This window comes from Rhinolophus sinicus, linkage group LG09 (genome assembly GCF_036562045.2).
Source record: "Rhinolophus sinicus isolate RSC01 linkage group LG09, ASM3656204v1, whole genome shotgun sequence".
In the NCBI taxonomy this organism is placed as follows: Eukaryota; Metazoa; Chordata; class Mammalia; order Chiroptera; family Rhinolophidae; genus Rhinolophus; species Rhinolophus sinicus.
Window position 1 is genome coordinate 20,544,706 of NC_133758.1, and position 27,327 is coordinate 20,572,032.

The 27,327-nt window shown below is 51.6% G+C and overlaps 1 protein-coding gene across 3 annotated transcripts in view; it reads left to right on the forward strand.

Moving 5' to 3' along the window:
- Positions 1 to 27,327, forward strand: part of ZBTB7C (zinc finger and BTB domain containing 7C) — a 325,652-nt gene that overhangs the window by 44,710 nt on the left and 253,615 nt on the right. For 2 of the 3 annotated variants that reach the window (XM_074340004.1, XM_019721283.2), the window contains exon 2: positions 26,542 to 26,768. The exons of the other annotated variant lie outside the window; for it this stretch is intronic. The gene's annotated coding sequence lies outside the window, so the exon portion shown is untranslated. The remainder of the gene's footprint in view (positions 1 to 26,541; positions 26,769 to 27,327) is intronic. 3 annotated transcript variants of the gene reach the window in all.

Consider the following 27,327-nt stretch of genomic DNA (forward strand, 5'->3'; position numbering starts at 1 on the left):
TTCAAATGTTTCGAATGCTTCTGTGTTTTCTGCTTTGTCAACTGACAATTTCATTTCTTCTTTGTTATACATTTCTCTATTGGGTTGTTGGCATTTCCTGTAGACTTGCACATGTTCACACATGCACATTATTTGTATAGTAAGGAAATTAGCCCTTTGCCTGCCATATATGTTGCAAATATTTTTTTTCCTATTTTTCATTTATTGTTTCACTTTATTTTCTGCTGTTAGATGTTTAAAATTTTTTGAGCCTTTTATAAAAAATGACATTTGGATTTGGGTCATGCTTGAAAAGTCCTTCTCAGCTCAAGATTGTGACAAACATTTTCCCACATTTTTCTTCTAGTTCTTTTCACAGTGTCATTTTTTTGTTTAGGTCCTTGATACATGTGACCCATTTTTTGCCCCAGATGATTCCTGACTTTTCTCAACACAATTAGTTGAAAAATCTATCTTGTTCCCACTGGTTTGAAGTGGCACCTTGATGTATTGTGGATGTTCTCTGTGTGGGCGCTTCCATGCCTCGTCAGCACATTGTAGACGGCAGCTGGTGGCCTGGGGAGGCTGTGCTGAGGTCATCTTGGAGCCATCTGCAAGGACAGGAATACTTTCAGCGAGGAATAAGGAGCAAGGGTGTCTGCTCCTCCCCACCTTGGACCGCAGCACCTGGGAACTGGTTGGAAATGGACGTTCTCAGGCCCCACCCCAGACCTTCTGAATCGGAGACTGGAGTGGGGCCCGTCAGGCTGTGCTTTCGCAATCCGGCCTGGTAGTTCCGGTGCACGCCCCGTGTTGAGAATTGCTGGTTTAGTACATATGATTGAATGGGAAAGGGTAGGACGATGTCTGAAGTACGTCAGCATTTGTACACGAGAGGTCAGAGAGGTACATATTTACTTGTATATACGTAAAATACCTCTGTCAGGGTACCTGGACACGGCTAACATCGGTTGCCTTTCAGATGGGAAATAGGACAGCTGGGGGGCGGGATGTGAAGGTGACTTTTCACTGCATATCCTTTTACACCCTTTGAGTTTGAAACACTTAATGTATTACTTATTTAAAATATTAAAAAACAAAATTCCCCATCCATCTGACCTTAGCCTTCCTCATTAGTGTCTTCTCTCACCTCTCACATGGCCTCTTCCTGCCAGTCACACTTGTCTCTTCATGGTCCCCGGTGTTTGGGTCCCATTTCCTCGCCTTGCTTAATTCTGTGTCCATCTGGAATTTCCTCACTCTTCCCTGCATAATCAAAGCCAAGTCACCCTTAAGGTCAGGCCCCGAGGGTGTTTCCTCTGGAAGAGTTGCCTGACCTCCGCCGGCCCTTCCCCTCGGCTCCCCCCGCCGTCGCCTCTGTGACGCTCACTGCACACCTGTCTTCTGTGTTAGGCTGTCAGCTCTCTGTGGGCAGCCCTGCAGGTCTTTGTGGCCCTGGCACCCAGCACAGCCTGCAAGTTGATACCTAAGAATCTTTTAGTAAATAACTGAGAGGACAAGCGAATGATGGGCATGGAAATGCGGCCACGGGGGCCGGGTGGCATAGACAGCGAACAGACCTAAGAGTGGTAATTGCCCAAAGAGGGGGAGAGTGAATCTGGGCAGGAAAGATGAGGACTGGCTGCAGGGAGCAGGTGCTGGTGGCTGGGCTTTAGATGGAGTTTGGTTTGGGGCTGAGCTTGAGGGGTGAGGTGGGGAGGGCAGCCTTCACCTGGGAGGCAATGGGATTTAGTTTTATGGGCGGCGCGTGGGTGGGGAGCGGAGGAGTTCTTTTAAAAAGGCAGATGTGCTTTGTGGGGAAGTGAGAAATTAGGGGTAGAATGTGTGTTTTTAAAAGACCTCACACAGACGGGGATAAGGCCAGGCTGCCCTGTCAAGGCTTTTTTCCCCCCCTCCTGATGAAAACCAAGTTAGGGATAAAGCTATTTTTTAATATCAAAAAGAATATGCCCCTAATGGCCAGGCTGTCCCAACCTCTCTCCGTCTCGAGAAAGCGTCTGATATTTCCTGCACACTTTAACTTTCTAACCAAATAATAAAATAATCATATTGGCTGCTCAGTCACAGGATTCATTTTCTCTCATTCCTGGGCTTCAAAATTCATCTCATATTTTAATCTGTTTTGAGCTCTTTTCAATTGCCTTGGAGATGGAGCCAAAGGTCCCCTGAACTCCTGTTGCTCGGAGTTGTTTGTTTTTGGTTCCTGTGGGGTATTTTCTTTAATAACGAGGTCCATCTTGCAGCAGCAGCGGCAGGAGTTCTAGGGGGGTCAGGTTGGGGTGGGCCTCACACTTCAGGGCTCCCTGCCAGTAAATCAAAGTCCAAATTCCACTCCGGGGATCCTCAGGTTCTGTCTTCCTCTTGCATGGTCCCCCCCCTTCTCAACTGCATTAATGCTTCAAAGCCCAGCCACCCATAGAAATTCTCTCCCAACTGCTCTTGGCTGCAGGATCCCTCCCTCCTCTGAGCATCAAGAAAACACAAAGAGCACATCCATACAACAGGGTTTGGGAGCCTAAATACCTTCCAGGCGTGTTCTGAGCACTTCGCATGGATTCATCCGTTCACTGTCACACTCGCCTCTAAGGAAGTACTAGTGTTAGTGTCTCCATTATTCTGACGAGGAGATGGAGGTGAAGGGAGGTGAAATAATTAGTCCAAGAGCTGGAATACACCTATGGTTAATTTCAACCAGTTTAACCCTTGATTTTCCCATTTTGTGTGTGCACGTTACAGCCTCCAAAGCGGCAACGGGCCCTTTGGGCGGGCACTGCACTCTGCTAGGGGCTGTGCTGGGTGGCACAGTGGTGTCATTGTCAGTCCCTGGGGGTTGTGGCGCTCCTTGTCTCATGGGAGACCTGAGAGGGGTGCTGGTCTAGAGCATAGAGCGGGAGGCAGGGAGTTTCCTGTACCTTTCCTAGAGCCATGAGGCTGATATTGGGGGGCGGGGTGGAGTTGCCCTAGAACTTACCCATGCTGCTTGCTTTAGGTAGAGAGTGTCAGGGGGCCTTGGCGATGCAGGTGACACGGCTGCCTCTGTGGGGTGTAAAACCAGGTGGGGGGTAAGATTGTTGGGGAGAGCCAGGGGCCCTTCAAGGAGTACCCAGTGACCACAGGTGGAAGTGAGCTCACTGGAAAGGGTCCCACTTTTTTTTTTTTTTTTTGAGGTAGGGAAAGCAGCTGCTTTATTTTATTTTATTTTATTTTTTTATTGGGGAATGTTGGAGAACAGTGTGTTTCTCCAGGGCCCATGAGCTCTAAGTCATTGTCCTTCAATCTAGTTGTGGAGGGCGCAGCTCAGCTCCAAGTCCAGTCACCATTTTCAATCTTAGTTGCAGGGGGTGCAGCCCACCATCCCATGCGGGAATCGAACCAGCAACCGTGTTGTTGAGCGCTCGCTCCCTAACCAACTGAGCCATCCGGCCGCCCCAAGGGTCCCACTTTTGAAAATAAGAGAGGCCCATGTGTGGGAAGGCCTGGGCAATGCAGTGGGACGAGAGTGGCTATTCTGTCCCAGAGGTTCCTCTCTGCAGTGGAGTTCTTGTCTTCCAGTCGGGCTGTCTTTGTTCCATAAAGATGACCAACCGTGGGGCAGGTGTTTCACATCTTTGAGCCTCGGTGACCTCATCTGCATAAAGGGGAGAAATGCCCAAACCTGCCTTTGCTGCGGCAGAGTATTGGGAAGGTAAAATGGAAGTGTGCCCACTGGGGGCAGATGCTTCATGGGCAGGGTACTGGAATTGCATGATGGGAGGCAATTTCCCCCTGGTTCTCTCCTGACATCTAAGTGATAGGCTTGTGTATTTGAGCACACTCACTGAGTCTGTGCAGCTTTGGTCCCCCCTCTCTCTCCCTGCTTATCCCATGAGCGCTCCTGGGGGCATCGTTTTTTCCACAGCAGGGTTCTGAAACCTCCCTGTGCAGCCCCCTGGGTGCTCTGATGTTCTGATCCCATGGTCCTGGGTGCAGCCTGGGCCTGTTATTTCTTTAAGGGCTTTTCACAGGACTCCAGTGTGGCGCTGGGTTGAGACCCACTCTCCATAGCACAGCACAGGGCGTGAGTAGAGAGAAAGGAGGGAAGAGAAGGTCCGTCAGAATCTCAAGGGCATTATATGAACCTAGAAAAAAAAGTTAACGCATTTTTACTAGATGCTATGCTATGGTTTAGGCCTGATGCTGGATATATTTTGCAAGGGTGAATAAAACTGAAGGAGCGCTTTGGATATTTATGTGTAGGAGAGGACTGTAGGGGTGAGTCTCCTCTGGGATCAGAGCGTTGACACCGACAGGAGCTGGGAGTTAGGGCGGCGGCAGCACACAGAGCCTGGAAGGCTGGATGGAGACCGAGGCTGCCTCCGTCACTCGCTCGCTTGCTCTGTGAGTCTGGGGAAGCTGCCTCCCCTCTCTGACCTCAGCGTCCTCATCTGTCTCATGGGAATATTAGTGCCTGACACACAGAATCATTGAGGGACAAGTGAGCCAAAACACTTTGAGAAACCAAGACTTATATACAAATGAACATATGGCATAAAAACAGTGTGTTCTGTATTTTGTCAGTGGTGACCCTCTGGACACCATCCCTTCGGGGTACCCGACACATTGAGAGACCAGATGCCCCAAATTCCTGGGTTGTTGCCCAGGTTTATCCAACCGCGTACATTCCAGACTCATCCACTGCTGGCGCCGCTGACCGGCCCCTTTCCCCACCCCCATTGTCAAATTCCATCGCTCTCCACTGGCTCCTTCCCCTCAGGATAGACACTCTCCTCCCGCAGTACAAGTAAAACACACCTATGGCCATTGGGCCCCCTCTATCTCCCATCCTTCCCCCTCGCCTTACAATCAGGTTTCTAGGACATATAACTCATAGAGAGACCTCCCTTTTCCTCTTCCGCCTCTGTCCAGAGGCCACCAGGGACCCATGGCCTTCAGCCGTTCTGTCCTTGTCTACCTGGGTCTCTGTGGTGTGTGCCCTCTGGACCACTCCCTGCATGACACTGTCCTTCCTTGGGCTCCTTCACATCTTCCCTTCCCCTGTCACCCTCACATCTACCTTTGGCTCATCAGCTGCTCACCCAGGGGCCCCACTTCTTAAATTTCTCAAACCTGAAGCCTCCCTTCCATGCCTCCCCCCCCCCCACCTTGGTTCAGTTTCTCATCTCTGACCTGGGCTATTGGCTCAGCCTCTCAAGGTGTTCTGACCTCCCTCCCCTGGCTCCCTCTGCCCTTCAGGGTCAAGTTCAATACAAAGCCCTTTGTGTTCTGACCCCTGTCTGCGCCTCCAGGCTCATCTCTTCCAGCCCTTCCTCTCACAGTCCTCAGCTCTGTGGTGGGGTGTCATGGCTCTGTGAGCCTCCACATTTTGTAACATCCCCACAAAACCTTCCCTATCCATCACGACCCCATCCTCATACTGGAGAAATGTTCGTTTTATAAATCCCAACTCAACTGTCAGGTCCCTCCGGGAGCCGCCCCTGGTTTCGCTGCTCCATCTCCAAATGGGTTTCATCTCACCTTGCCTTGCTCTGGGCACCGCTGGTCACGGACTTGCAGCTTTCGTAGCTCACCTCATGTCATGGCTATGCACACGTTTGTTTCCCCAGGACCTGCGAGCTCATTAAGAGACGGGTTCATGGCGGGCACGCTCGCTCGCAAGCTCTTGCTCTCACATTTGCAGAACCTGAAGAGTTGGCGTTCAACGAATGTTTGTAGAATTCAGTTGAATTGACTGATTTGCAAAGGACAACTTGGAGCATCTTGATGGGCCACAGTGACTTTTGGATGCTCAAGAAAAGGTCCATTTACCTATATTGTTCCTGTATTTCGACGCTTGGAAAGTAGTTATCCTCACATGGGATCTATTGCTAACTCACAATTAGCTAGAGTCTTGACGTTTCCAGACTCCGCCATGTTCTTATCTCAGCAGACAGTGGGGAGCTTCCTCCATGATCCCCATGATGAAAAATTCTAGGTATATACACATCCTACGATGCAGCGGCTGGGCCTGTGGAAGCAGCCAGAATGCTGCAGCTCTGAGCTAGGCAGAAACTAAGGTCCTGTCTGCTTTTCTGGATTCTTTTTCCCAGGTCTAAATCCCCCTCATGATAAGACCCCCTAGAAGGGCAGTGGTCTCTGGTCTCTGGCCTCTCCTTGCCCCTCCTCTGCTCCTGCACTATGCACTGTCCCCCCTAACCCCCCCCCCCCCCCGGCCTCAGCACAGATGACTTCTTGTTCCTATTTTGTACCATCCATAACTTCCTTTCCAAGTTCTCTCCCACACTTTTCTCTTTGGGCAGAAGGGAAAGGATGGCTTGTTGGTCACAAAGCATCATTGATGGGTTTCCAAGGGGCCATACTTGCAGGGTGGGCCTTCTCTGGCCTCCCTGTGTAGCCTTGATCTATTGGAAGGTCTGACTTTTGTTAAATTCATTCTTGAAATTTTCCTGTGTTCGTTCCCGGTCTCGTGCTCTCAATGGCATCTGGTGTCCGTTATGTTGCCATCGCTATAAAACCTTTCATTTTAATTTCCTGTGATACACGAATAAAACATGTCTGTTATGCATCTGACCCTTGAACAATGTAGGGGTGAGGGGCACCAACTTCCTGCACACTCAGAAATTCGAGTGTAACTTTTGACTTCCCAAAATCTTACCTGTTAATAACCTACTCTTGCCTGGAAGCCTTACCTATAACATGAACAATCTATTAACACCTATTTTGTATGTTATATGTATTATATGCTGTATTCTTACAAGAAAGTAAGCTAGAGAAAAGAAAATAGTGTTAGGAAAATCATAAGATTCATCTGCAAGTTTTTTCAAATTGTCTCAAATCTACAAAAATTTTTCCTATATATTTATTGAAAGAAATTCACATGTAAGTGGACTGACTGATACAGTTCAAACCTACGTTGAATATCATTATATGATGTAAGATTGTATTGATATATATTCTAATCACGTTCCCTGTCATTGTCTTTGAAAATCACATTTTGGTTGTCCTCCTGGTTTCCTTTTTCTACACCTGCTCTGAAAGCTTTCCTTCATCCTGGGGGGAAAATGACACATAGGAGGAGAACGTTTGGTTTCGCACGGGGGAGGGAAGGAGCTCTGATGGAGGAATGTCAGGCACCAGCTCTGGTGGCTGTGCGTGTGTGTTTCCGGGTGTGTGGTCATCGGCAGTCTGTCCACTGGCCCTTGACAGGACTGTCCTTCCTGTATCCCTTGTTGTGAGGCGGGGCCACGAGACGCGTCTGGCCAGCGGGCCGTGCGTGGCGTGCCGGGTTTTACTTCCAGCTGGAGCATGTGGTCACCCTGCAGGACTGGCAGGACAGTGGGTGGCAGTGGAGGTGGTGGCTATCGCACAGGCCTGGGACCTGAGTGATTGCATCAAGCACAGTCCATGGGGCTTGGCTGTTGTTACTGCAGCATAACCTCGCCTGTCCTGACTGGCACGGACATGGCTTCTATGCCGAGGAAAGTTGTGCTGCCTAACAAAAGTGCCAACTGTGTGCCCCTGGGCTAAGGCAAACATGAAAAGGAAAGGGTTGGGGTGTCTTGGACAGGTACTGTGAGCATGAGATGCACTTGGTGCGTTTGGCCCCTGAGATTTCTGAGTTGTTGCTACTACTGGCCGATCTGACTGCTGGGCGAGGTCGGGAGGGCCTGGCCAGGGCTGGGAGGGGCGAAATTGGAATGCCAGGGAGACCTTCCTGGAGCCCCGCAAGCCACTCCTCTTGGCAGGCACCTTCTTTGGCATTGGGGAAGGTCGGTTCTGTGCCCTGCACTGCCTGGGGCACCCTGTGAGGGTTCCCTGGACCCCATGACCCAGAGATTGAGCGGGCTTGTTTTCTCCTTGGAGCTTTCCTTTGTCTGTTTCATTGTCACCTTTTCTATGTGTCAGCATCAAGGCTCTTGAGAGGCAGAGGTGAGAAAGTGTGAGCTCTGTGTCCCATTTCCCAGCTGTGTTTCTCCAGGGGTTGGTCTGAGCAGAATAAACAAGAAGGTAACGTTTGTCCTTCTGACACTCCCAACTCTCCATCCAGTCTCCACCTACCCCCCCCCCCCGCCTATACCCCCCCCCCCCCGCCTTCTCTACCTGTTCTACAGGTGGCTGTTTGCTTTCTTCAGAATGTCTGAGAGGATGGAGAGATTGCTCTGTGGTCGGGGATAGTCAAGGAATGCCAAGTAGCTGCCCGGGCCCTCAGTTTCCCCATCTGTCAGATAAAGGAGAGCGGGCCCATTGATTGCTTTTTGATTGCCTGCTGATAAGAATGACCCTGAAAACTTGTTCACCAGCAGGATTCCCAGGCGCCTCGCAGAGGTTCTGAGTCCGGGAGTCTGGAGTGGGGCTGGGCACCTGGCGCTTTAGTTCTTGTCCGACCTCCCCTCCCCGCCCCGATTCTGCCCCAGGAGCTGAGACATTGGGGCTTTGGCCTGGACAGGCTGTGGAAGGTATGGGGACTTGGAGGAGGGCCTGTGAGAAACCCAGCTGTGTCAGGAAGTCACCTGGAAGGGAGAGAGGGACCTTGTGAATTGCTAATCGGTTGCTGAATAGTGTACCCACCCATTAAGCAGCACCAAGGAAAGCTTGTCTGTCGGAGGAGAGCTGAAGGCAGCCTGGCTGCTAGGCAGTGTGTGTTCAGCCTGGATGTGATAATGCCTCAGGCTGTGGGGAGGGCTTTCTGAGCAGGTCACTTTTGGATTCTTTAGAGCAGACACGGGAGGTGGGACCTCATAAGAGACCAATGAAATGGGCAGCCACAGCGGGGCCAGCTCCTTTCCTAGTTAGAAACCCCTACAATCAATTCAGCAAACCCAGCAAGATGCATGAGGATCCTGTACCTTGGGCGTCCTCAAACTTCCTCTGCTCGCTAAAAGGGGTGGGGTAAGGATTTGCGTTTCTAACAGATGGCCAGGTGCTGCTGTGCCTGCTGGTCCCAGGACCCATGAAAGCCATGGCCAAATTCTCAGCCCTCTCACCAGAGGGCGGGCTGATTCCTACAGACTCGGGACCGCCAGTCACTACCCCCAGGTAGTGACACTCTAACTGGGACCTACTCCCAGATCCAGAGAACATGAGGCCGAGTGTCCAAGTCCTGATGTGAGTGGAAGGTGTGAAGCACCAAGGAAGGTGAGGAGAGGTAGTGTGGGGGTGGCAGCTCCCCAGGCAGAGGGGCCTTGAGGGTGTCCAGACCTGGGTTCCTGTGCCACGCACTGCGCACACGGCCTAGGATGGGAGTGGTGCCCCCTAGAGTTGTGCAGCAGTAGCTCCGGTGAATGGGGGGCCCTTGGGGCAGGGCCCACGCGCAGGGGCATAGGTGGAAAGCGCAGAGGAGGCCTGGGCCACAGTGAGAAGCCAGGGCCGAGCGGAGTTCTGAGTGGGGGCAGGAAGGAGACAAGGCTTTGTAGGCGCCGGCCCGTGAAAGGCCTGAAACGCTCCAGTGAGGAGTTCAGACTTTATTCCATAGTGAACTGGGAACAAATCAACAGCAGTTTGGCTGCCCAAAGCACACATCTGGAAATTGAGTCTTTTAAGTTTTGAAAAACAGATTTTTCAGTAGTAGCTCATGGCTTGTCCGTGTGACATGATTTCAAGGCTGCACTTCCCTGTTGTTCCCCCTCCCCTGTGACATTTCACTATTAGCGACTATATCCTTTTGTTCTAACTATGACCGACGGCAAGAGGCTCATGTTATGAGCCAGAAATACTCAAGGAGAAAAGTCACTCCCCTTAGCACCTTCGAGGAGGCTTATATGTCAGTCTTCTTCTCCAAGGACCGATAAGCAAGGGACCCAGGACAGGTAAACTCTGATGAACCTGGAAGCAGAGGGGGAAAGCCTAGGTGTGGCAGAGGTGGAGTGTCAGGGTTTCCTGTCAGAGAAGAAGCAGGAGACAGAGGGGGTGTAGGGAATACTCTCTGAGACCTGGTCAACAAGATTGTTCTTGGGATGGTGTGAGGCTGGGAAGGGAGGCAGTGGTCGGATGCCAGTGGCGTACGCGGGCGTCAGTGTGCTTGCTGGGCTCAGCCCGATTTCTTTGGTTCCCCCTCCCCCATCTCTCTTCCTTTCTGTGAACGTTGAGGGGCGTGTGCTGTTATGTTTCAGGCCCAACCCCAACATACCAGCCTTCTCCTCTCTTGCTTACCTGGCTAGACAGGCTGGCACTGGTACAGTTTCCTAGGAAGCAGGAAATAGCCACATCTCTAATGTCATGTTCCCAAGTCCATTGGATACATAGGCTGTGAAAACGGAGTAGGAAGAAAAACTCTCTTCTAATTTTACTTGGGGATGATGTGTTGACAAGGAGACTCAGATGAATCGTTTTCCCAGGTGATTAATCACCTCCTTATTTTCCTGTTGCAAAGTCAAGTTTTTCCATATCAGAGGGTCTGTAAGTAAGATCAGTGTATACAAGTACAGTGCACGTGAAGTTCCAACAGGAACCTGTTATGAGCAAAATCATTAATTGTGTTCATGTTGAGATTGGTTATGTCAGCCTAAAACACCTGTTTACATGGGCCTTGTAGAAGGATGGAGTTTTGCCCACAGGTGTGAATTTCACAGGTGTATTCTAGGACAATCGCATCCTCAGATGACGCTTTTATAGTATGATGGTATCTGAGAAATGGGAGGATGATTTCTGCTCCCATTCGAGTATCTTTTCCTCCACATAATTCAATGAAGGAAGGAAAATTTGGAAGGCCCAGGAGGTGGCTTCGGGTGGAGATAAAGCCTTTTTTGGGGGAGAAAACAATAAGAGGCCTGGCTCTGGGCCCCTGTCTCATCTCTCCCACCCATGCTGTGATGGAAAATGCAGGCACTTCCAGGCTACGTGATGGCTGTTAGTAGGTCATGCAACCATTCTGCTCCTCATCTATATTCGTGTGACTTGACTATCATGAGATAACTTAGAAAACATGCATGGAGCGACAGGAACCTAATAGGTGCCCTCTCAGTGGGTGCCTGTCTCTCCTTGTTGTCACAAAGGGCCATCACCCTTTGAGAAATGCCTTGAGTGCAATTTCCTAAATATGCCTAGAGGAAGGTCAGTAAGTGGTTTCAACATCAAAGATGCATAGAATTAGGGGAAATTGGGGGCCAGGGACTCTCTCACAGCCCCACAGGGGGCCAGAGGCTGAGCTTGGCTTGCAGTTGGATAGCATTATTGCCCATCTACTCCCTCCACCCTAACACCACTTGTTACAAAGAGCTTGGGGAAGCTCATTCATCCATCAGCAAATTTGGGGGAAGCGACAGGATCGAACAAGGGGGAGGGTTTTGGGGAGACCTAGAGGCTGTGGATTTAGGAAAGCCGGGCACACCTTGGTGTGGTGAACAGAACACTCTCTTTGGAGTTAGAAGACCTGGACACCGCTGTCAACTCAGCACCTTGTTATCTGTATGATTCTGGATTTGAGCTATCTGCACCTCAGTTTTCACATCTGTAAATTGGGTAGGACTGTCCATACCCGTCTTCCAGCGTTGCTTTGCGGAGGTTCTGGATAGGAAGCTCTATGCAGACTGCAAGACACAGCGAAAGCAAAGGGTTTTATTATAACAGTTTGCTTTTAGGCTTCCAGAGAACTTTCCCAGCTTTTCTCTTACTTGTTGTGTAGCCCTTGGTGATATGACTCTCATATGCAGATGTCTGAGGCTGATGGCTTGCCCGAGGCTCCCCTGAGAGGGAGGGGTGGGGAAAGCCGGCCCAGTCCTCCTGACACAGTGAGCACAGCTGTTCAGCTCACCTCTGATCTTGACATCACTTTGCTCACCTACTTGTCCATCACTTCTGCCTTTAACTTGCATCACTTCTGCCCTCTCTAAAGTTTAGCTCTCACCTTGACACCCTCTGAGGCACATTTTCATCTCCTGGCACCCGGTACCCCCAGGCTGCCCATGGGCTGCCCACTGCAGTGCCTTCCCTACACCGTTGGCAGCGTCCCGAGCCTGGACCTAACCTTCCTGCTCCTGTGCCCCACCCCTCACTGGCTGCGGAGTGAAAGAGGACCGCTGAATGACAGTGACTTCCCTTGGGGTCGGGGACTTCCTGGAGGTGATGCTTCCACTAAAAAGAGTGACTCAAAAGTGGGCCTTTGGGGCCAGCGCAGCATTTTAGAATGGGCGCCCTATTGGAACCCGTTGGATACCCCCAGGGCCTAACACAGTGGCTAGTGCCCAGTGGGGCTGCGAAGGCTTGGATAAGTGGGTGGGTGACACCATTAGGGCAGGTAGCTACTCTGGCTGCATCTGGTGGGACTCAGTTTCGTTCACTTATGGAGCATTTATTGAGCACGTAATGGGCACCAAGCATGGTGCCAGGTACTGCCCTCAGAGTGCTCAGAGTCCTGCAGACAGACAAGGTGACATTTCAGGGTCAGAGGCGCTCTAGGAACATGCTGTGGAGGCACCCACTGGGTCCTGGCATGTGGCTTCCTGGAAGAGGGGACCCTTGAGCTAAACCTCCAGGAGACGTCAAACTGTGAGAAAGGGGACTTGGAAGGGGGCGTGGCACCTCTAGTCCCACCCTCCTGGCTTGTCAGGGCCCCTTGTGCTCATTTGTGGGGACTTAACATCTGCTCTCTCCTCCTGGCCTCCTCTGTGTGCTGCCAGACAGAAATCTCCCAGTGGCTGAGACTCTGGGTCCTGTACCCAACCTGAGCTTGCCCCGCTGCTGAGGTGGGGCTGGGCCAGGCTACTGGGGGAAATAGGCACTTTTTCGGCTCCCCAAGCTTGGCAACTGCTGCTTGGAAATCTTAATCAATCACTCCGATCAAAGGTTTCATGTCTTCCGGAATAAGTGATTTCACTTATCTTTTCTATCGCAATTGACTTCAGCACATAAAAGGCTCATTCAGTGTGAAGCAACATCTCCATCAGGAATGCATTCAGAGCAAGAAAACGGTTCTTTCTTAGCACAGGCACAGCTGGGACTTCGGAAACCCAAAATCGCTTGTAATCTCCTCCTGGAGTTCGTCAATGCTGAGAAGTCCTCCTTTACACGGTGGTAACACGCTCTCCCCGCTGGGGAAACCCGTTGGCTCCCAACCCGTTGGGACACCCGTGTGGTAGGAGCAGTGTGGCTGGTCGCCATGCACAAAGCCACTTGTCTTTTCAGTCCTTTGGACTTGGGCCCTGCCATGCTGGCTGCTGGCTGCTGGCTGCTGGCCGCTGGCTTCATCTCCTGGCCCCAGGACCTCCATCACCAACAAGAGTCCGGGGAATTGGGAGCAGTGGTGACCCCCAAGGGCTCCCTGAGTCTGTCCCTGGAATGAGCACCATGGAGGACGTGGAGGACATGGGAGCCATGGCTTCCCAGCTAAAAGGAGCTCATGTGTCACTCCTGTTCATGGCTCGAGGAGGGAGTGTATGTGTCAACGGGTTTACCTCTCTGGATGGCAATTCAACAGTGACTGTGACGTTTCATATACAAATCCTTTGACCTAGGAGTTCCACTTCTACGAGTTTACCCTGCAGATCCAGGCACATATAGGAAAGGGCATATATACAAGATTGTTCATTGCAGTGCTGTTTGTAAGAGCAAAAGATTAGCAACCACATAAATGTCCATCAGCAGGAGACTGGGTTAACCAATTATAGTGCAGCCCTCCGTGGAATAGTATGCAGTCATAAAAAAGAACAAGAATACTTTTATATTGTTGATCTGGGATGACCGCAAAGGTATTGTGGTAAAAGCAAGATACATAACAGTAGTGTGGTACGGTACCGCTTGTGCATAAAAGGGTAAAAATGGTAAATATCGCTGTCTATCGGCATAAAGTCTTGTGAGATAGAAACACAAGGAAATATTAACACGGAAGGGAACTGGGTGGTGGGTGACAGGGACAGGTGACAGGTGACAAGCATGGGAGGGAAAGTTTTCCTTCTGTAGCCTGTTGTACCATTTGAATTTTGAACGATGTGAATGTGTTTCCTATTTGTGGTAGGCAGGATAATGCCCTAATCCTCAGAACTTGTAACTCTGTTGCTTTACCTGGCACACGGGGCTTTGCAGATGGATTAAGGTTAGACCTTGAGATGGGGAGAGGATCCTGGATTAGCCATGTGGACCCAATTGAATCACATGAGTCCTCAAAAGCAGAGAACCTTTCCTGGCTGAGGTCAGAGAGGGAGACATGACCGTGGACGAATAGTCAGAGAGATGCTGTGTGTTGGCTTCGAAGGTGGAGGAAAGGAGCCATGAGTCAAGGAATTCAGGCGGCCTCAAAGCCTCATAGGCAAGGGTTGTCCCTTAGAGTCTCCAGGAAGGAACATAGCCGGCCCACACCTGTGCTGGGCTCCTGACCTACAGAGCTGCAAGATAATAAATTTGTGTTGTGTAAGCCACTAAATTTGTAGTGATTCGTTACAACAGTCGTAGAAAATGAACACACAAAACAATATATAAAGAAAACAAATGTGGAAAGAAGCTCACAGTGCAGTTAGAGTGGAACTCACAGGATGTGCACAGAGGAAATAAAGCCAAACTTTTACTGCAGCGCTGTGGTGTGCAGACTAAATGCGATGGGACCCCTACTTACTTCTTGAAGGACTTTTGGGGAGCCCAGGATGGCCAGGCAGTGTGCTATGTGCAGAGACCACAACATTAAAAAAACCAACAACATGGTCTCTGCCTTAGCGGGGGCTTCATGGCAAGTTTCGCAGCATCTGTCCCCACCCTTTAAAGCTGGCCCCCAGGGTGTGTGCACCTTGTCGCCCTGGCCCCTGCCCATGGCCTGTTGGGCATGGCATTTCTAGGTCCTTTGCTATCTTGGGCCCGAATGGACTGGACTTTCCCTCATTGTCCTCCTCACAGCCAGTCAGCCTTGAATACATCCAGGGCTGGAGAACTCACTACCTCTTAAGAAGCTTGGTTCTGCTCTAAACTTTCCTCCTAAAGCAGTGAGCGTGGGCACCATTCATTTCAGCATCACTCAAGGATTGGGTGACGCCAGGTTTCAGCTGTAGGAGGTGTATGTTGCACCTCCTCTCACGAGACCACACACTCCCTCCTGGAGGGGTCTGTTGTCCATCCATCATCTCCACAGGACCTAACATACGGTGTTTCCCCGAAAATAAGACCTACCCCGAAAATAAGACCTACCCTGAAAATAAGCCCCAGTAAAGATCGTCAGCCAGATGGACACATTTAGCACGTTATGACGATGTTCCAGAAGAAGGTGACATGACTGTATGTGAATACATGTAGATTGTTGTACATAAAAAAATAAGATGTCCCCTGAAAATACACCCTAATGCATCTTTTGGAGCAAAAATTAATGTAAGACCCGTTCTTATTTTCGGGGAAACAAGGTATAATAGAGACTCACTAAAAGCCTGTTGAATGGAAGCATGTGTGCCGCTCCTGGGGTTTGCCTTGGGCAGTGCTAGGTGGGCATTAGGAGGGATGCAAGAAACAGAAAAAGATGGAGACGTGGTCTTTGAGCCTAGTGATAAAGGGAAAATTTATCACTGTTCTCCTCTGCCGTTTCCTTTCCCCGTGGCCATTTTATATAGGAAACGAAGGGAAAAGTGGTTTCCTCCTTCAGCCCTTTCTTCCTATCATGTGTTGCCAGGATGCGGTGACTCTTTGATTAGAACGAGCGACCAAGCTGCTGATACCGTAGGTGCTTCTCTAGTCCTGCCAGCCGTCTGTCACCCAGCACCACACCCAGGGCAGCGCTGGAAGCCCCCCAGCCCAGCTGCCCTCTCCTGCTTCCTTCTGTCTCCCCTCTCTCCCCACCCCCAGCTTCCAGGGTCCTCTGATCCGTCTCTCAAGGCTTCTTCTCCCGTCCAAACACACCGTGTGACATGTGTGCGTGCTGTAACTCTGGGAGACTGGCCCTACCTGGGGGAGTTATCCTGCCTGCTCCATCTCTGTGTCTGCAGGAGACTCGGAGGAGTGTTTTCATGTGGAGAGACAGCAGTGTCCCTAGAATAAAGCAGCAGGGAGCCACTGTCCTTACTCTCCCCGCCCCCACCCCCCAGGAACCATGAGTCTGCAGAGAAGTGTGGCAGCCCAGGGACCAGGCACGTTTAGGGATCAGGTAGCTGAGGAGTCACATCCAGATGCCTCCTTTATGAGCTGGGTGACCGTGGATGCACCTAAGCCTCAGTTTACTCATCTGTAAAAGGGGGAGCTGGACTCGGACCTGGGATGATGTCAGGGGCGTGTAGAGTTGGGGTTGAATTCTAAACCCGAGCTTGCCTCTGGTCTGGCCGCTGAGGTCATGTCAGCTCCCACCGTGTGTAAACAAACCCCTCTGGGAAAACCAGACAATAACACAGAAATAGGTGACAGTTCAGGGTCGGGATGGCTGTGATAACCGCCTTGACTTATCCCTGGGAAATGCCTGGCTCTTGGCGATTGTTATTATTTTGCAAAGTTCCTGCTATTTTACCGTTTTGGCTCATTTGCTGCCAGACCCAGCAGGGATGAGGGTTTGCAAAGGCCCCTTCCTGACAGCACTCTGGGTGGAATCTCGGGTCCAGTTCATTTGTCAAGTAGGACTGGTACGCCCGCCATCACACTCGCATGCCCTCCCAGGCTCCTCCACCGCGGTCTCAGCCTGGTTATCCATCACTCACCTTCTTTCCTCAGTCGCTTCCCACACCCGCCTCGCAGACCTCCTCTGCCCCCATTCCCGGTCCTTTTTCTTGCTGACCTCAGCATTTTGCAAACCATCTCCCACATTGGTCTTGAAGTGGCTTTACTGTTTCATCCCTGGAAGCTTTCCCCCTCCTAGACTTGGCAGCCTGGCCTTTCCATAAAGACCACCTTTCAGAACTGCCCGCCTCCCAGCCTGAAAACTCAGAAATTCTCTTTTCCAACCACGATCTCCAGGTGTCCTGCTGGCGTCCTGCAGGGAATTAGTGACGTGGTGGGCTCCATCACGCATGAAACCGGAAGTTCACATGTTCCAGGGTGATGTGGAGGGTTGGTGATAAAGCAGAGTTGACTGGGTCAGGTAGGAGAAGAGGTTGCTGGAAGCGTGGTGTGCAAAGGGGACAGTCAGAGCTTGTTGGTGGAAGCTGGATCCGACGTGGGATGGAGGGACAAAGGCACAGGGGCCAAGGCTACGTGCTGCCTTTTGGGGACAGGACGGTGGGGGACACACATTGTTCTATAAGATGTTTCTGGTCCAGGGATGAGCCTGCATCCGGCCTAGTGCCTCTGGGTGGCTTCCTAGGGAAACCAGGAAAAAGAAAGCCTCATTTAGGAATCGTAGCGTCTCTTAGGAGAAGAAGCCAGGCAAGGGCATACTGAACCTTGGGGATCCGTTTGCAGAAAGGAGTGGCCTCAGGAATGGATAGAGTTAGGGTGAAATGCTAAATCTGAGCTTGCCTTCTAGTCCGGCCGTGTGGTAACGTCAGCAGCTCTGACTGTCTCTAAACCCCGCTCTGAGAAAACCAGGCAGCGAAGCAGAAATAAGAGCCAGGTCCGGTGAGGGGTCAAGACACAGACTTCACTTACTCAGAGGTCAGCCTGCTTGCACCTCTCTCATCCAGAACACAGATCTCCCAGTGGGAGGAGGGGCTCTGATCATGGCTGAGGACACAGCTTCTTATTCCTAAGGACCCCTGCCCTTGACCTTGCCCGTAGCCGTGTGATTGCCTGGCCCCACGGGATCCCAAGTTGTACATTAGAAGCAGGGGAAGCTTCTTTAGGCAGGTTGGTGACCTCTTCTAGGGGCCTTCCTGTGGGAGGGGCAGACAGAAGAAGAGAGAAAGTAAAGGAGCAGGGACAAGTCACCCAGCGCAGCAGACAGCCTGACAGAGACACCGGACAAGGTTTACATTACGTTCAGCACCTCAGCCGGGAACAGAGCCGGAGCAGGTGTGTTTGGAATGGTGTTCAGGGGAACCAAGCTGGGGAGAGATGTACACAAATGTAGGTTGTCTATTCTTTCCATAAGAGGAAGAGAAGTATGTAAACATTTAAAATTATGTTGTACAGTAGGGTTAAAGCAAAACACAGTTTGCTGCTTGAAGGGCAATGTTGAGTTGTCGAGAAAATCCTTGTATGTGAAACACCTCGTCTGGATGGCAAGATACATGGTTATTTCTGGTGGCGTCATAGAGTGTTAAGACAGAAAGAGACCAGGAGATTCCACAAACCTGCTGAGAACGTTTTATAGATGATGTACTCAAGCTTCAGAGATGTGACGTGACTTGCCCAAGGTCCCACAGGCAGGTGGGGTCAGAATGGGGCCTTGAACTTGATTCACTAGAGTGCAGAATGGATTCAGGGGCTGGGAGCAGGCCTGGGCTCCAACCCTGTACCTCCGGTAGGAGCCGCCAGACCAGGGCCGGGTCCCCTCCAGCCTCCTAGAGGGCAGCACCGAGGCCTCCGGGGGAGACGGGGGAGCCTGCAACATCTGCCCAAGGACAAGTTGAAGAGACATTGCCCAGAGTGAATGGTGGGCGGTGCTGCTTAGCCAGGAGAGCTGACCAGAAATGCACGCAGGGAGCTGGGAGTGGTGTGAACGTATCCGATACCTAAGGCAGCCACAAGCACCCTCTGGCTGGAACATTTTGACATCTGTTCTAGAACAGCCCACCTCCAGGAGTGTCAGGAACTGGATTGAAAGGCAGCTTCCAGCCCTAAAATGGGAAACAAAGAAGAAAATGACAAGCACTCCATGTACTCTTGCAGGAACCAGCTCCTGGAGTCTGATTTTTTGCTTTCTATTTCCTGCAAGAGAGGCTGCGAGGGCTCCAAACCCAGCCTGTCCAGTGCAAAGCCGAGGCGGCTTCTTACTGAACACCTGCCCACAGACTTCCTGTTTCTGTTCTTCATACACAGCTCGGGCTTCCCAGGGTCTCCCTGTTGCTATAGTGAGAGGTGATGGCGCCAGCCTTCCAACGCGCTGGACCCTTGGCTTAGAGGAAAATCAGAATCTCGGTGGCTTTATTTTTGGGTTTGACTGAGAAGATTTAATGCACCGTTTTTCCAGCTGTTGCAGCAATGGCAGTGGGTGCTCAAAAATGCATCAAACCTTCACATCACAGAATAACTGACAATTTGGGGAAGCGGGCACCTGAGAATATGTAGAAGATAAATTTCGAATCATAAAAGTGATAAAGCTTCATGAAGAACATCTGGAAAAGGACAAATAAGTGGAAACGCACGTGGTTACATGGCCAGTGCACTGCCTTCGTGGTCCTGAGCCGTAGCCCTTCTTTCAGTTTTCTTAAATGTGCATTTGGTAGGTTTGCAGACTAGTTTGCCTGTAATTGGTGGTCTGCTTTCTCAGTCGCTGTGTCGTCAGCATCTTTCTGGGTTGCTGCATTACCTCAGCCAACATTATTTTTATTGGTTGGGTAATGTCACATCATTTCATAAAACATTCTCCTGCTTTGCCTTTCCAGTGTCTCTTGAATCCACACTTGGTCTCCATCATGCCATCCCTGTCAACATTCTGTACCCTCTCTGATTTGGACAACTGGCTGCCTTGTCCCTGTACCATTCTCTCTCTCTCTCTCTCTCTCTCTCTCTCTCTCTCTCTCTCTCTCTCGCACATGTCAGGATTTCCCCCACTTTACAGCCTTGCTAAGCAAAGGGTGGCCCTAGACCCGTGGCATGGGAACCCCCTGGGGGCTTGTTAGAAAGCTAGAATCTTAGACCCTGCCTGGGACCTACCTATCAGAATCGGCACCTGTATTTTGACAAGATCCGCAGGTGATGCAACAGCACATTAAAGCTGGAGGAGCCCTGATCTGAAACACACCTCCCCATGGCCCCAGGAGAGAATCCACACTCCCAGCCAGGCACACAACCTGCTGAGTGGAAACCAAATGGGAGGGGGCCGGGCCAGGCCAGTGGGACAACCCCGGGTGGGGTGGTGTCATGCGGGAGACCCTGCTCGCTGCGCCATTTGTTGTGCGGGGCGGCCTGCGGGGTCTCTGCTCCCGCTCCCCATACAAGAACGCAGGATATGGTGAGGCCAAAAAGGAACACCCACGGAGCCATAAGTAAGGGAGTCACATCACTGTATTCTCGCTGGCGGCACTATACTCTCACTGGAGGCTGGATCCACACTGTCCGCAACCCGCCATCCGCGCTTGCCAGCCCAGCCGCCATCTTCTTGCTAGCCCCATTCTTCCTCTCTCTCTGTTAGCATAGCCACAGCAGTTATATTAGTGGCCAATGGCTCACTGGTTACAGCTGATGGCCAACTAGCCACAGCTGATGGCCATCCCATCAACTGTGATTGCATGGCCATCAGCTGTGGCTCGTTGGCCGTCAGCTGTAACCAGTGAGCCATTGGCCACTAATATAACTGCTGTGGCTACGCTAGGAGAAGGAGGAGAGAGAGAGAAAAGAATGGGGGCTAGCAAGAAGATGGCGGCTGGGCTGGCAAGCGTGGATGGCGGTTTGCGGACAGTGTGGATCCAGCCTCCAGTGAGAGTATAGTGCCGCCAGCGAGAATACAGTGATGTGACTCCCTTACTTATGGCTCCGTGGGTGTTCCTTTTTGGCCTCAATATGTCCTGTGTTCTCTTGTGGGGAGCGGGAGCAGAGACCCCGCCGGACTCCCTGCACGACAGGTGGTCAGTAGCCGTGGGCAGCTGTAGGCCAGGAATCTTAGAGAGGTTGTGAGGAGCGGGAGGCCTGTGAATGAAGTTCTAAAAGTCAAATCCATGGAACAGGGAAGATTGAAAACTGAGGGCCCAGCTGGCGAGCAGGGGCAGGCGTGGGGGCTGGGGCAGCACCACCACCAGCCCCACTCACTCCCGCTTTATAGATGCAGAAGCTGAGAAATGAAGTTGCTTTGCCCGAGGTCACAAGCTGATAGGAGGTGGAGCTGGGATAAAACCTGATTCCACAGCCCACACTCTTAACCACCAGGCAATGTAGTGTAGGGTGAAAGACAGGAGAAAGCAAAGAGGAAACAGATGTGAAGCTCCTATAACCAGCTGGGTACTTTTTCACTTTATTACATAGACTATCACAACCTTTGGAGGGGGATATTCTTTCCACATTTACACTTAAGGAGGTTGATTTGCACCACGGATAAGCTGTTACCTGAGTTCACATAGATACTAAGAGCTGGAGGCAGGATTTGAACCCAGGACATTTTGGGTACCGAAGTGATGCTCTTTCCACCTTGCACACTTCGTCAGCAAGGTGTGGAGTCAGTCTCTGCTCTCAGAACTTTCTCTCTCCTTCCTACCTGCGTCCTGACCTACAACCCCACCTCTGCTCAGGCACACATTCCCATTGCCTGTTCATGGTCCAGAGAAACACAGGGCAAGTCTTAGATGTTTTCCCTCACTCCTTAGAAGTGTGCAACACTAGGATGACAAGGTACCTGGCTTAGCATTTAATCCAATGGCCTCATTTTATAGGTCAGGAAACTGAAGCCCAGAGAGCTCAAGTGACTTTTCTGAGGTCACACAGCCAGCTAGTGACAGATCTGAGACTCTGACTCTAGATTCAGTGCTCTTTTCCTGACTCTGGGCTGTATTTGTACCTGCTGCCCTGGGTGCCGAGGGGTCAGTGCCCCAGTAGGCCAGCTGTTGGGTTGCTACATCAGTGCAAATTCAGCCTTCAGCTTAGGATGGAGGATGCAATGGATGAACTTCCATTTTACAAAACAAACTAATAAAAATCATGGCTGCTGGTTGTTAAAGATCCAAGCAGCATAGAAGTGTGTCTGGAAATACTGGAACCCCCCCATCTTGGCCCTCCCAGACCACTCCCCAGGGGTAACCACTTAGTGCTGTCTCCAGTGGTTCCTCAATTTTCCTGCCAGCCAGTTGGGTTTTGTAGGATCCATGCCACAGCAAGGCTATTTTTAACAAGCATCCCAGGCTTCAGGGGGTTGAGGAGAGGGGAAGAAAAAATATTCCATTTGTATATTTTTAATCCGAGCACATTTGAGCAGGCAGTGGCTTTCCTGTCCACGCTGCCAAGGGTTGCGGGTAATTGATTAGACTTTCTGGGTGCAGGCTAATCCTTTCTCTTTCCCTAACGAGGCTGGGACACCAGGGAGGGGTTCAGGCAATGTTTGCAGGGCCAGTGGCTGTCTCAGTTGGCTGCCTCCTGACCGTGTCTGTCCCCAGCTTTCTCCCTCCCAGCAGACTCAAAACTCCTGGCTGGGTATCTCAGGGCACAGGAGGCCTGGGAACCTGACTCTTTGTGCCAGGCTCATATTTAGAAATGTCTGCAGCCAGAGGTTGGCATCTGTCCCGCTTGGGCTCTGGGCAGGGGGTGCAGTCACATGTTCTGCCTTTGCGTGGGCAGATTCTGAGTGGGCAACAGCTCGCTTTGAATATAAACACACTCCTTTTATGCCGAGAAGCTGGCATCGGAGCCTATGCTCCTGGGTACTGGGTGAGGGCAAGTGCTGGTAGCCAGATGGGCGACAGGGAGAGGGAAGAAAGATGTCACAGGGCTTGAACTGGGCCAAATGGTGGTGGAGGTGGGGTCTCAGCCCCCTGCCCCTCCACTCCAGTCCCTGTCTTTTCCCCAGGTGCCCAGAGAGCTCTCCTTGTTTGAGTAGGGGGCCTGCAGCCCCCCCGGGGGGACTGGACAGTATTCCAGCCTGGAGTTTCCTGCCCTTTCTGTCTCTTGAGTTCTTCAGTCTGTTCAGGGCTGATCGTGGGAGGCAGTATGGAGGGGGGCAGGATGAGCCCTGAATGTGGGGCCACTTGTGGCGGGGTTTGCACCATCTCTCCCTGTCTGTGAGTAGCCAGCCCCCCACCTTCTCCAGATTGTACCTGTGAAATGTGGCCCCAGATGACACCATCCCTGAAGGCTCTGTCAGCGAACATTCTACTATTTCTTGCTCATCCCTCCAGCTTTCTTTTCCATGACAGTGCATCATGATGGATGAATTACACCAACTGATCCCAGCCTTAAATAGTAGCCTCCTAGGTAACAAACATCATGCCGTAGCCCTGTGAAAACTCTCCGTTTAAAAAACCATTCCTCTAAGAAGGGCCATTCGGGTTCGTTCACTCCTGCCACAGATATTTAATGAGCATCTGCGAAGTGCGGGCCCTGTGCTGTCGCCAGCGCCACAGCAGCTGAGGGGGGCTTTCAGCTCGCCTCACATCCTACCTCTCCACCCCTCTGCAGGCCTTCCCTGGGGACCCAAGTGGCTTGCTCACCAAATTCAGCTCCCTGGAGACCAGGCTGCCTTCGTGTAGCTGAATCTTCAGAGGGAATTCAAATGCAGCAACGACACTTCTCTGCTATGGCCTGATTCCAAGTGACCACCAAATCCTCAGGCCCCTGGGGGCCCCCCTCCCTGCCCCACGCTTCCCTTCTCTCCCCACATCACAGGGGGAAAAAATCTCCAAGCAGTGGTCAAGGAGGCTGAATAGATATTTTCTTTATATCTCCTGGGCACAACATGACAAATGTGCAGTAACTGAATGAATGAATGAATGAATGAATGAATGAATGAATGAATGAATGAACAGGTGAATAAGTGAGTGAATAAATGAAGGGAGGAACAAAGGGAAATTCAGTCAGTTTCTGCTCCAAAGAACTTAAAATTCAGAGGAAAAGAACCAGGCTCATAGGACGGTGGTACTGAGGGACTGAAGGGGACTCCAGGGGTTGGACTCACCTCCTCCTTTTATAGGAAAGGAAACGCAGGCTCAGCGGCAGGAGGGGCTGTGGTGTGATGCCCGTGGCAGAGCCGGGAGGTCAGAGAATGGTGAAACCGCCCAGGGTGACAGCGACCCAGAACCCACTCAAGGCTGCCCTACTTTCCCTCTGCCACAGCCCTACGTGTCCCTTGTCCTTGGGAAAAAATTGCCTTTTCATATGGTTGGGAGTGGATGGTGCAATTTTTCTTTGAGGGTTAATTGTTTTGTTGACAGCACAGATAATTAGGAATGAGAATCCTGGAGTGAGGGCGACAGCACCATCTGCTGTGAATATGTTTCAACCCCACCTTGTAGGAGGGCTTGGAAGCGCTCCTGTCCCTGGCCTCCCCACCCCCAAGCCAACAGTGACGAGCTGAGTGGTTTGCTTTGGAGCTACAGCCTCCAGGGGACCGTGCAGCCAGCGGGATGGGCTGTTGACCGGCTTCTAAAGGGTGCGGCTTGTTCTCCCTCCCACATGGCATCCAGCGCACGTAGTAGGGCTCACTAAGAGCTCACAGGCCCAACAAGGACATACCAGGGTGCCTGGGACCCAGAGCACGGGCGCCCCGGGGATGCCTTCCGGTTGTTCCGGTGGCCTGCGGTTTTGAGGCCGGGTCCTCTGTTGACTGGAGGTGAGTGTGTGAGGCTGAACCGAGCGATGTGGCTGCCATTGGGGTCTGGGCCATTTTCCTGCCTCACTCCATGGATTTGCCACCTATTCTGGCTTTCCTGGCCTTCGGCCTGTGCTGCTTGTTCTGGAAGGAGCTCAGCCCTGCCTTCCATGGCAGGGTAGGAATTTCCTGGGTCGTGACTTCCTCTGTCGATAGAAGCAGAGCAGTGTTGGAATCAAGCAGGGAATCCCATTGTCAGGAGCAGCCTAGGTCTGTCTTCATAGGTGGAACTTCCTGGGTTTTTTTTCTTCTTCATTTTTATTATTTAGGGATATACCACCTATAGAAAAGATCATTGCTGTGTATATATGCATTTTGAAGGTAATAATGATACGTGCTTTGTTCTTTGAAAGGAGCTTCTAACCCCCCAGTGCTGCCCGGCTCAGAAGTGCCTCAGAGGCCAGAGCCATAGGGAGCCAGGTCGCGCAGGAAGCTCAAGGCCAGCACAGCCCCTCAAAGCTGGGGCTATTTGTCACATCCACTTTCCTCTGTGCCTGAGCTGCTCCTGACGGGGGCCTCCACGTCCCGTCTCCTCTATTTATCACGCTATTCTGTCCGTGCTTTCTCCTTCTAAAGCCTCCCAACAGGGGAGACACCAAAGGCGTGATGTCCTCTTCTCCGTCCCCCATAGCAGGCCAAGCCTGCCTCTGTTCCCCTCCGACTTCCCGCGCCTCTTGACCTGCCACACCCCAAAGTGGACGTCAAATTACCCTAGGACCTGGGAGCTTGTTGGAAAGAATGATAAATGGGAGTCAGGGATTCCAGTCTTGATCTTTTCACTACCTTGTTGTTTGACCTTTAGCAAGATTCTTAACCTCTGTGCTTCTGTTTCCTGATGTTTAAAACACCCTTTCACATTGCTACTGTGCCACCAACTGGGTCCAATGGCTGCCAAAGCACCATGAAGGATAGAGACCCTTCTATGTGTTGTAAGACATGGTCGTCATTAGGATTACAGAATCCATGGGACTTTGTGTCCCTGCGCTTCCTTTGCCACCCCCACCCCTGTCCGTGGTACTTCCTCTGTCTACAGTGCTGGGTGCCCTTGCCGACATTCTCCACCTGCCACAGCCCTGTCTCAGCAGTGGGTCCCCGGAGGCCTAGAGGAGCCCACCTTTGGGATGGGGCTCAAGGTCACAACCATTGGTACAGCAGGCTGCTGGAGGCCACGCTGCTCAGCGGTGCAGGGCTGTGGCCAGTGTGGACCCATCTCCAGAGAAGAGCAGGTCTCCACACGGGGGCAGGGCTGCTTCGAGCTGGAGCTCCCCACCCCTACCCCAGTGTGAACCACTATATTGGCTCTGAAATGCGGTCACTCTGTGGATCCAGTGTCTGTGGCCCTCACCCCGGGAGGTCTGCATCTCCACACTTGTCTCGCACGCCAAGCGAAGGGCTGTGAAAGCTCCAGGCGGGTGGCCTTCCTAGAGCTCCCCTCACCCCGACCACAGCACGCCAGAAGCCTTGTCCTGGGGCCTGGGCTACAGGAGTTGAGGACTGTCCCCGGGAGACATGATCTCGGTCTTTGAGGCCTCATTGGTGGAGGGAAAGCACCCAAGTCCTTCCTATTTCCTGGGCGATGAGGTTCTGTTGGTGGGTTGGAGTCAAAATATGAATGGTGGTTAGAATGAGTGACCGAAGGTGGGTCTTTCAGGAGGATGAAGTGGGCAGTGGTAGGAAGACAGGAATGAAGGAGTGTGTGTGTGTGCGTGAGCGTGTGTGTCTGCGTGCATGCATGTGCGTGTGTGTGCGTGTGCGTGTGTGTGCATGCGTGCCTGTGTGTGTGTGTGTTTGTGCATGTGTGCCTATGTGTGTGCGTGTGTGGGTGTGTGTGCGTGCCTGTGTGTGCGTGCGTGTGTGTGTGCCTGTGTGTGTGTGCGTGTGTGTGTGTGTGTGTGTGCGTGCGTGTGTGTGCGAGAGCCTGTGTGTGTGCCTGTGTGTGTGTGCGTGTGTGGGTGTGTGTGCGTGCCTGTGTGTGCGTGCGTGTGTGTGCGTGTGTGTGTGCCTGTGTGTGCGTGTGTGTGCATCTTTGTGTGCATGTGTGCGTGCGTGTGTGTGTGCATGCGTGTGCATGCTGAGGCCTGGGGATAGGGTGGGAAAACACTGACCGTGGAGAATCTGGCTAAGGTAGACTTCACGTAGTCACCAGGAATTGTAAGACCTAATAATAAAGCACAATAAGAAGATGGTTGGAAGATTCTAAATAGCACCATTAAAACTTGGACGTGTGTCTTTGGCCCTCATAACAGAGACCCCTATTCTTCCTGCAGATCCCCTCTAAAGTAGCTGGGAACTCGGAAGGTCTTACCACCCCTGAGGAGTGGGCCAGCTAGGAAAGCTATACAGGATGGCGTGGAGCCCACCCAGGGCCTGAGCAGTGAGCATCAGCCACAGTCTGCTGGACCTGGAGCCTCCAAGCCAGGGGCTGCGCCATCGAGGAGACCCAAGAAGAATCAATGCTTCGACCCCCTGCGACATGGGCACGTTGTAATGACAGGTAATCAACCTGAGGCTCATCTATTCTTTCTGCATAATGTGACAAGTAGGAGAACATATCAGCCTGTAGTAGATGTGAAATGTCAACCCTTGGGAAGGTTAACTATGCAAACGGATCCAATAAGGCCTGATGGATGCTTTCTGGTTATTAGCTTCTGCCCCATGCGCTTGTTGGAGCCAGGCTCTGGGAGATTTAGCATCAGGTGGGTTCACTTCCTGTGCCTTATGGGAAGGCCTGATGCTTTTATGGATGTAGCACCTCTTGTTTGAAGAACTCAGAGTAACAAATAAAGAAGTCATAGTTCCCCATCAGCTCCTTTGGGAAGCAGGGAGTTGATATCAGTGGGGAAACAGAGGCCGGGAGAGGAGAGCTCTTTCATGTCCTGGTGATACCTGAGGGATGGACCTGGAGACGCACTGGTGGGGAAGTCTTCTGCGTTGGTTAAGATTTCTCCAATGACAGGGTGAAGCAATGGGTCGGTATTTCTTTAAAAAAAAAAAAAAAAAAGGAAACGGGGACTTTGGGCTTTCTCCATCCCTCCAAGGGTGCCAGGGCAAGT